The 10,100-nt window shown below is 41.5% G+C and overlaps 1 protein-coding gene across 1 annotated transcript in view; it reads left to right on the top strand.

Annotated features, from left to right (window-relative positions):
• TTLL7 (tubulin tyrosine ligase like 7) overlaps positions 1-10,100 on the top strand; it is a 139,931-nt gene that overhangs the window by 87,782 nt on the left and 42,049 nt on the right. The gene's annotated exons all lie outside the window — the stretch shown is intronic.

Genomic DNA, 10,100 nt, shown 5'->3' with positions numbered 1-10,100 from the left:
AACCCCCCCCCCCCTCTCTCTCCACATAGTGCTGTATGTTCTATACTCTACACAGCCCCACTGTGTATGTTTTGTTGCGCTTTGTACATTCTGCAATGCTCCACTCTGTACGTTGTGTTGTACGTTCTATACTCCACATTGCACCACTTGGTTGTGCGTGCTATATTCTACTACATGAAGAAACAAGAACGTCACCAGCAAACCATGGTTATGTGTCCAAAAGCACGTCTTCTTTATTGAGGCATTTTGTTACATATACAGCGCAACTTTTGCAGGCCACACAGGGTCGCCTTCATCAGGCTCAATATGACAAAGAGCCTGATGAAGGGGATCCTGCATGGCCCCAAAACGTTGTGCTGTATGTGACAAAATGTGTCAATAAAGAAGCGGTGCTTTTGGACACATTACCATGGTTTGCTTGTGACGTTTCTGTTTCTTCATGTGATTTGTGTGGCGCCATCCGCGGTCACTTCAGCACCCACCTCCAAAGTGAAGGGGAGTGCGGTAGGATCCGGTAGAGTGCGGTACTATACACAATACTCTACTCTACCTCCAATTCTGTATGCTGTGCAGTAAATGCAATATTCTGCACTTTGCTCTGCTATACCACACATCACCTCATTCTGTATCCGTTTGTTTGCGAAACTTCTGGTACTTATGGGGATGTGGTAACATGTGATATGCCACCTTTGGATTCAATTTTCACTTTCCCCAAAGCCGAAGGTTATATTAGACTTGCAGGCTGCAGGGCATCTTAGTCTTTGGCCAGAGGAAACAGAAACACTTTTGTTAAGCACTTATTATGTCCTAATAGGATATATAATTAGTTCCACTCTTTAGCTCTGAGAACATGTACACTTTTAAAAAAAAAGTATCCTTTTATACGTTGGAAGTTGTCATTTTACTTGTGCCAATTGCAGATCACGAGAATCTCACCAGCAGTCCATTGCAGAGTCTGGACCATTAAGCCTCTCTTTTCATGTGTTAATCCCCCCTCTCCTCCCCATATAAATATACCACTTTAATCAGGCAGATGAGTCTTCCTGAGCGGGCGCATGAAAGGTCAGCGTCATTATCTCAGCGACAGTGGGACCTGCTGTGGTGACATTGAGTATTTTTTTAATAGTTTGCGTACAGAGCGGATAATACGGAATGTTATTTATGTGACTCTGGGGGAGCTCTCAGTGCTTATTACACACTTTCTCAGCTGATGGGATTTTGATTCTGTTTTATTTTTTTCATACGGAAGCTATCGTACAGCGTGCAATATGTTATTTAACACTTATGGGCATATTTATATATATATATAAAAAATGCTGAACCCTGACTCATTCGTGCACTGGCATTCAACCCCATTTGCTAGCATCTGCCTTCTCTGTTTCCTGGAGCTATAATATCTTGGTGCCCCAGTTGCAAAGGGCAAATACCTCATAACCTAAATCCCTCATTTGCATACCAGCATATGCAAATGAGGACTTTAGGTTAAAAAACTAATTTGCATAGCGGTAAATATCTGTGTTGGGTTGATCGAGTGGGATAAGGTATTGCAAGACTTCCATAAAAGTAAAGGGTGAACCATTCATTCAGAACTTGACTGTCCACTGTTGGGCTTCATTAAGCCACTGTCAGTCATTTTAACACATTGGATGCCAACAGCTATATATACACTGCTGTATATAGAACCCTTGTTAGATTTTTATTGCTGGAACAAGTAAAGGGGGGCGCTGGATTCAAATAATAAGAATGTCCATTGAAATGTGGTAAAGCACAATGGTTTCCTGGAGGACACTCCCAACAAGAACGTGATGTCCCTCCCAGAAAAGAAGATTTGCATGTATAAAATCCAAAGAGAGGGACAACAAAAGAAAGTTAAAGAGTAGAGAAACTTTTAATAATAGTATTGTTCACAAACGTCAACACAGAACAGAACAATAGCAGCCTGCGCTGGCTGTCAGAATACAACAGCCAGCAGGGGAGAGGCCTTCATCGACACTGTTTAGCATGGATGGGGGACTCAAAATATTTTTCTCATTCAGCCACCCAAATCCTGCTGCTATTGGCTCACACTCTCCTTCCTCCTTCCTCCTTCCTTCTCCATCCTCTTACTGGATCCAAGTAAGTCTGAAATCCTATCACTCTGCCCATTCCAGTTACAACTACTGAAGCTTAGGACACTTTACAGGCAAAGGCTGACCAAAGTTAAACGTTATAATTAACCCTGATTGTGGCAACTTGATAGTGGCAATTGACCATTGCAGTGCTGGCAGCCCACAGGCAGGGTAGGTAAAGCCCGGAGTGCTTTGTGAATTTGCTGTGCAAATACTGAATTCAGCCAATCCTAATCTCTCCTGTTCTCAGGACGGGGACATTTTTGTTGGGTTTTTTTTTAAACGATAACTAATACAGTTCATGACTACTTGTGACAAATTGGTTATAAATGAAGCTGCAGCTATTTAGGAAAGTAATTAAAAAGGAATGAACAGGAGGGTGTCTCTGCTAATTATCACAATGAGGGACTTTTCAAGTGCAAAGAGTGTATTTCTGGGAAAAATAATGCACTCAAAAGCACACACTTAGAGCTAATATCCACCTTGTTGGGAGCTTTCTAATCATGACATCGGATTACTTCTGGAGATGCTGAGGTTTGTTGAATTTATGAACTGTTTTACTATCATGCATAATAGTTACAAAGGCACAAAGTTGTTTAGGTGAAAAAGACGTCCGTCATGATCAACCCCATTAAAGGAATAGTATGGTGTATTTTAAATGAGCACTTATTATTGCATTGTCTGTCTTAAAGTAATTTTAATGTAACTTTCACAGTTTGAAATGCTTTCGCATTATTTTTTTTTTCTTAAATACAGATTTGTCGAGTACTGGCTTTAGGTAACAATGCAAGATCCCCTTTTAATGTCCCCTACCCCTGTAAAATTACTCTACCTCTGAAAAATCAACCTACCCCTGTACAATCACTCTAAAACATCTCCCTACCCATATAAAATTATCCTACCCCTGTAAAATCACAGTGCATCTGAAAAATCACTCTATCCCTGTAAAATCACCCTCTACTCATGTACAATAACCCTACCCCTTTAAAATCACTCTGTAGAATTACCGTACCCCTTTAATACCACTCTGCCTCTGTACAATCACTCTACCCCTTTAAAATCACTCTACTTCTTTAAAATCACCCTAGCCCTGTATAATCACTCTGCCCCTGTACAATCACTCTGCCCCCCTACAATCACTTTGCCCCTGTACAATCACTCTACCCCTGTGCAATCACTCTACCCCTTTAAAATCACACTATACTTGTACAATCACTTTACTCCTGTAAAATCACCCTACTCATGTACAATAACCTTACCCCTGTGAAATCACTCTACCCCTGAAAAATCACCCTACCCCTGTGCAATCACTCTATAAAATCTCCCTACCCATATAAAATTATCCTACCCCTGTAAAATCACAGTGCATCTGAAAAATCACTCTATCCCTGTAAAATCACCCTCTACTCATGTACAATAACCCTACCCCTTTAAAATCACTCTGTACAATCACCGTACCCTTTTAATACTGCTCTGCCTCTGTACAATCACTCTGCCCCTGTACAATCACTCTGCCCCTGTACAATCACTCTACCCCTATACAATCACTCTACCCCTTTAAAATCACCATACTCTTTTAGAATCACCATACTCCTTTAAAATCACCCTATCCCTGCACAATCACTTTGCCCCTGCACAATCACTCTACCCCTGTACAATCACTCTACCCCTGTACAATCACCCTACCCCCTTAAAATCACTCTACCCCGGTACAATCACTCTACCCCTGTAAAATGTACCCTGTAAAAATCACTAGTTCATAGTGTGTTCAAGATGTACATGTAAAGAAAAAGGTTAGATTTATACTTGCCTACCTGCATTTCTCTCATTGCAGAACCATTGTGTAATGGAAGGAAAGTTTAATGAGCAAACATGGCTTACCTTATGTATATATAATTACAAATAATACATAGGCACACCCCCTGGAGCGTGTCATTATGCTGGTCTGGACTAATAGTACTGCAGCACTAAACAGGGCTCACCAGTGCCACTGTGCAAGAAGAAAAATAACCTATGACATCATTACAAGATGACAGCTTGAATTAAAAGCTATGTTTGTGAAAAAGAAATAGGTGCAGAGGAAAGTTCAGGGAGAGGGGTGGGGGGTTGAAGGCTGGAGATATACTTTTTAATGTGGTGACAATGACCAGGGGCATCTTAGGGTGGCTGTAGATATTAGACGGCAGTAGTATCCCGACCTTGGTTCATGATCTAATGTCTGAGGGGCTCCAATATAGAGCACCAGTCAAGGCTTGTCTTCTAGAGAGCAGATTTTTAAAAACTTGCCCAGGTTTCCTCTAATCAGCTCTCTAATAGGATCTCTTGGTGTGTCTGTAGCACTCCAGACTGTGCTGATGAAATTTACCGACTGAGGCCCCTTTCACAATGGCGCTATCAGTTCCGAACAGTAGGGGATCCCTGCACAGATTCCCCTTCTGGTTAGAGCAGTACTGAACAGATGTCACCACTGTGACATCAGTGTCCATTCAGTTTTTTTCCTCCATCTTGCAATGGAGAAAAAAACAACTTACCAGACCTATGTTAGGTTTATGGAAAGTCCGATGTATATGGACATCAGATTACCCCCAATCTATCACAATTGGGCCAAAACAGAACTCTGATTTGTTTTGTTTTCCTGACCTGGATAAAGTCTGGGGTAATCGGAGGTAAATGGATGCACATCCATTTAGATCTGGCTGCCCGTAGACTAACACTGGGATTCCAATCAAATCTGCGTAAAAAAACTGACAGGAAGACCTGATCAGAATGCCCGTGTGAAAGGGCCCTGAAGTACCTACACATGTTAAAAAAGCGAACTTTTGTGAACATTATAATATCTTCATCTTCATTTTTTACATGCCGTGTACTAGTTACTACTGCAGTATGTGATTTTGTATAAGGAAAAAAAAAATAAAGGTAATTATATGTCAAATTAATTTCAGAATGAAGATTCATAACATTGCTTTCTGCTTTGAGTCTTCGTTAATATGCTGTCTTTATTTCATGGGAGACACAACCTGTTATTTATTAGTAAGTCGAAATGTTTTGGAATCGCGCACGTCTCAATCTGCGCTAATGAAAGGTTTAATGGAACTCTAAGGACGCCACATTGAAAGGATTTGTGGCATCTGAAAACGATGTTCCCTTTCAGCAACACTTCGGATCCCGTCCAACTTTTCAGAACATCTCACTCCCACGAAACTGTGAGAAAGTGAAATTAAAAATGAAGGTTCTTCTGAAGATGTATGATCCCTGTAAATTGCAGGACACAGTCGTGAGTGCCTCATTCATAGGCTTGTGTTTTCAAGATGTTAAGAACGAGTAGATGAGTAATTAGCAACTGACAATTTTATTACAGAGATGTTCAACGTGACTTCACAAAGTGTAGTTTTTTCCATGGGGATGGTGGATTGCCAACAAACATCTCCCGCTACCAGGGCAAATCAGTGAAATATACAGTACATCATACACTGAGGATAAAGAAGGAAAATTTAGGCCCCCTTATCCCTTGGCTGGTCTGTTGCGGCACATTAACACACACACTGATGTGCAGTATTTCACAAGGTAATGTGTGTTGTGTTAAGGGAGCCTATTCATTTAGAATGCACTGCTAATGAGCAGAAAAGTGCCACAAACCAGACCTGCACCCTTTTTCTAATGCCTTAGTAATGTCTCCTTCACGCACCGTACTGATGAAGCCTAGATTTCAAAGGCTGATGGCACAACTGGTCGTTGGTACCACAGTATACTGTTTAGAGCAGTGGTTCTCAACCTGTGTAAACTCAGGACCCACTGTTTGCCTTGGTCATTAAATCGCAACCCAAGTTGCACTGCAATGGAAAGCACGGCATTGCCGTACCGGGCGCTCTGGTTCAGGCGATCTGACTATGGGTGGGGGGTGCATTTGGGGTGTCAGTCAAAATAATAGCAACACGACGCACCTTCCACTCCATAACATGCAGTAGGTGCGATTGGGTGGTACTGTGCATTAATCTCATGGGATTGTGTGAACGGCCCCTAAAAGCACTGACGGACACACACAACCACAGACACAGACTCCGCCCAGTTGTCATTCATTAGAAGAATCTAGCAGGTCCCAGTCAATAGGAAACAGTTGGGCAGGGCTAGCTGTCACTGCTAGCTTCGCCCAATAGTTTTGTTTTTTTCTAGGGATGCACAGATACTTTTCGAGTACCAGTGCAGATACTTGGCATTTTCATGATAACTACCAGGGTTGCAGTGGTTGCAGCTGGGACCTGGCTCTGGCACTCCACCACTGTCCTGAAATCATTAGTCTGTATTATTTTAGAAAAACTGTCACATGACAATAAACAAAAATTTATCAGTACTCGTACTTGTAAGTACTCGGCAAGTACCAGTACTTGTACTCGCAAAACTGGTATCTGTGCATCACTTTATTTATATTTATAAAAAAAAAATCGTACATTACAACAGAGATGTACAAATCCCTGGAGTTTCCTGTGCCCCTTACAAATGACAGCTGCCTCCTAACTTTTGCATTTTTCTCTAGTGTAGTCTTGGAGCTCAAAGGTATATGCATTCGTACTTGTACCGAGTACTGTACTTGGTATCTGTGCAACCCTATTTTTTTTCTATTCAAAATCTTTTTTATTTATTATTATTTTTTATTCTGCTCGGTAGCACAGAGGTACCAAGCAGAATTGCCAAGCCGAATGCATTCGGCTGTTCACTCACTGCCATTCGGCAGAATAACCCTGTTAGTGAATTTAAGAATTTAAGCATGCTTGGTACAAACATAGATCTATACTTAGAGTCGGCCGCCCCCCCCCAGCAAACTTAATGGACCACTTGGTCTTTTTCTGTCTTCACTCTTCTGTGTTTCTGTGTTTTCTGCTACCCAGGGGAGCAGTTGGAGAGATTTGCCTTCACTTCTTGTCCTGGTAACAACACTTTTACCAGAGAGAGTGAGGGTAAATCTCCAACACCAACACGGACAGAAATAAAATCTATTGTTCTACGTAGAGTAGGGGATGGATAAAATGAAGGAAGAGACCTAGTCACCTTTTCTTCTTTTACACCACCTGGTTTTTTAACTAAACAGTGTGTAATTTAGTACAGCACTTGTGCGTTCAAGTACCTTCTCCTATGGGGGAAGAGGTTGGTTGTGCCCAGTTACAGGTTCGTTTTAGGATCTCCATAGACATTATATGTTAGTTTCCTGGTTGGGTATGATCCAGTTTTTATGAAGCAGTCCACAACAGCACCAAAGAGCGATCTTGAAGAAGAATTGATTGAGCAAGTTAGAAAGATTTTCTATTGTTTTTCTTGGCCCCAGAACTATACGAGTCCAGCTCTCCTTCCCTCTTTCATTTCATGAAGTGTTCATAACTAAAATATTACTTTTGGGTGGACTGAACTTTGTGCACAACAATGGTTTAGCCGTGTCTCCGAAAAGTAAATAAAAAAAGCAGTGAGTGGAAAACGTGTTAAATTTTTCAGGTTTTTAGTGAAATAACTTACAAGAAAACACAGAGGTATTTTAGCAATATTACATTAAAGTCAGGTGCTTCAAGAACAGCACAAGAACTGCTGTTGTGTAGATGTGCCCCGAAGGCCTTCTCTATTTTACTACTGTGATAAGGAAACCAGACTCACAGAAAATATTCACAATAATATTCTGCTCTTTCTTAAACAGACAAACTAATTTAGGCAGCTCATTTTCCTATTTTATGCTTCATTTAAAATACAACACACATTGGAAGATGAAGCGGCTGCAATATGGCTGCAGCATCTGTGTTCCTGTTATTAATGCCCTGACAAAAGGCAAGTAATACCCATAAACCATCTACTGGGAAAATCGGTCAGTAATTATAATATGGCTGCTTAAAATATGGCATGTTAGGCATCTCTTACTAAGCCTGCCGCGAGATCCATTAACGAGCACACGCTACAGTGTGGCGTCTCATGCTGAGTCTCACAGCTCTGCTGATGCAAGGCAAGTCTTAATACTCATTTTTCAGAATTAGACTTTGCAGAGACTGTTGATTAGAGTGCATTAAAAGTTTCAAATTTTCCTGATCCACGGCAAAATGTTTCATGGTAAACCTTGGGAACCCCTTTGCCCCTTTGGCCACATGTTCAGCAGAACAGATATTATGTCTACCCATGGCTGTAAGAAATAATTGGTAGCATGAGAAATTGGGGGTCTCATTGGTCTCATTCTTCACAGTAAAGTAGATACCATTAAACAGACAATGTTACCTTGCCCATGCAGGACAAAATGATCTGGTATCTCTGGAAAAGACCCCCTTTCCAAACCACCTATACTTACCTACCCAGCAAACCCTTGCTGCTCTTTCCTCCTCCTCAGCCAGCATTAAAATTACCGGTACCAGCAACCACGGGGAGAGATAATATCAATCCTCCTGCCCAAGCATGGTCACTGGGGGAGGAGGTAACATGCTGTTAGCATACAAGCAAGCTGTGAAGGAGGATGGAGCAGTAGGGGATCATTGGTAAGGTGAGTATAAGAAGGTTGTGGAAGGAGTACAATTTCCCATGACACTGTCACTTTGCTCTGCATGGAAATCCAGGCAGAAGATTAATTCCCTACATCGGCCAAAACATATTGGATAGTAAATATTTCTGACAAGTTCTTATTGCTGTCTCTAACACAGTTGAAGAGATATCACTTTACTTGTGTCACTGTTTTGTGACAACAGGAGAAGAAATGTAGGTAGCACTGTCACTGGGTCTAGAAGATACAGGCAGTAATAATAACCTGACAATTTTGTGATGGTAGGACTCTGATGTGAAGGTGGGAGGAGAAATCTGAAGTGAAGAGGGCTCCTAATGTGAAGTGGGAACTCTGATGTAAAATGGGGACTCTGATGTAAAGTGGCAACCCTGCTGTACAGGGGGACTCTGATGTAAAGGGGGGCTTCTAATGTAAAGGGGGGGCTCTTATGTAAAGAGGGCTCATTAAGTGAATGGGGGCTTCTGATGTGAAAGAGGGCATGTGATGTGAAGGTGGGATTCTGATGTGAAAGGAAGGGGTTCTGATGTGAAGGGGTGCTCTGATATGAAGTGGGGCCTCTGATATGAGGGGGACCATACTTGTTTTGGTGGATTTTTGAGTGGCCCCCTTAAAATCCATGACATTTTAGGCTAGAGTTCCTCAAGATTTTTTAAAGGGTGCTGTGACTGAACAAAATTGATAAACGCTGGTCCAGTATAAGTTTCCTTTCTTTAGCATCTGGCAAGCCTTGATGAAGGTAGACCTGTTAGTCATCCAAAATGATGTAACTGAACGCTTTTGTTGATAAAAACAAATTCTGGACTTTACATAACGTGCATGATGCCTTTCTCCTTGCACACCGGTCTATTCAAGACGCATGCTGACCTAGGGCTGTTACTCCCTGGAAAGAAAGACCTGAGATTGAATTGGAACAGTTACTCAAACAAACAATCTGGCGTCTCCTGTACTACAATACTATGACACTGTATATCTCTGATGAAATGCAACACAGAACTGAAGTAAAACTGTGATAGCCAAGGTGTATTTTTAGTGCGGAAATGTTGACTTTGGTCAATTAGTTCGCTTTCACCGGAAGGCTCTGGTTCTGCAGACGGCTGTTCAAGGAATAGAAGCATCAGCCATCAATCAAGGCCTGCGATCATTCTAAGGAAACACTGACACGATAGTCACTGTTTTTCTGATGTTTTTACAATCCAGTCTATTCGCTGGAAGTTCATCCATGACTGGAGCGGGTTTTAGTAACCTGCTGAGAACACTTTAGTTATTTAATGGTTATTAAATGGATGTGAAATGGTGCTAATCATGTATAAGCCATACTTGCCTCTCCCCTTCTCATGTCTGACCAGAATAATAATGAGTCTTCTTTTCAGGCAGACTTTTCAAAGCCAAAACACTCAAGGCCTTAAGGAGGCCTCCAGGCAGAATTCAAAAGGAACACATTTTTCATGCAGATATATTTATTTAAAGCATAT

The sequence above is a fragment of the Nanorana parkeri genome, unplaced genomic scaffold (assembly GCF_000935625.1).
Source record: "Nanorana parkeri isolate BGI_ZX_2015 unplaced genomic scaffold, ASM93562v1 scaffold111, whole genome shotgun sequence".
Taxonomy (NCBI): Eukaryota; Metazoa; Chordata; class Amphibia; order Anura; family Dicroglossidae; genus Nanorana; species Nanorana parkeri.
The sequence above is the reverse complement of the archived record's forward strand: the minus strand, read 5'-3'. Positions and strand labels throughout refer to the sequence as shown.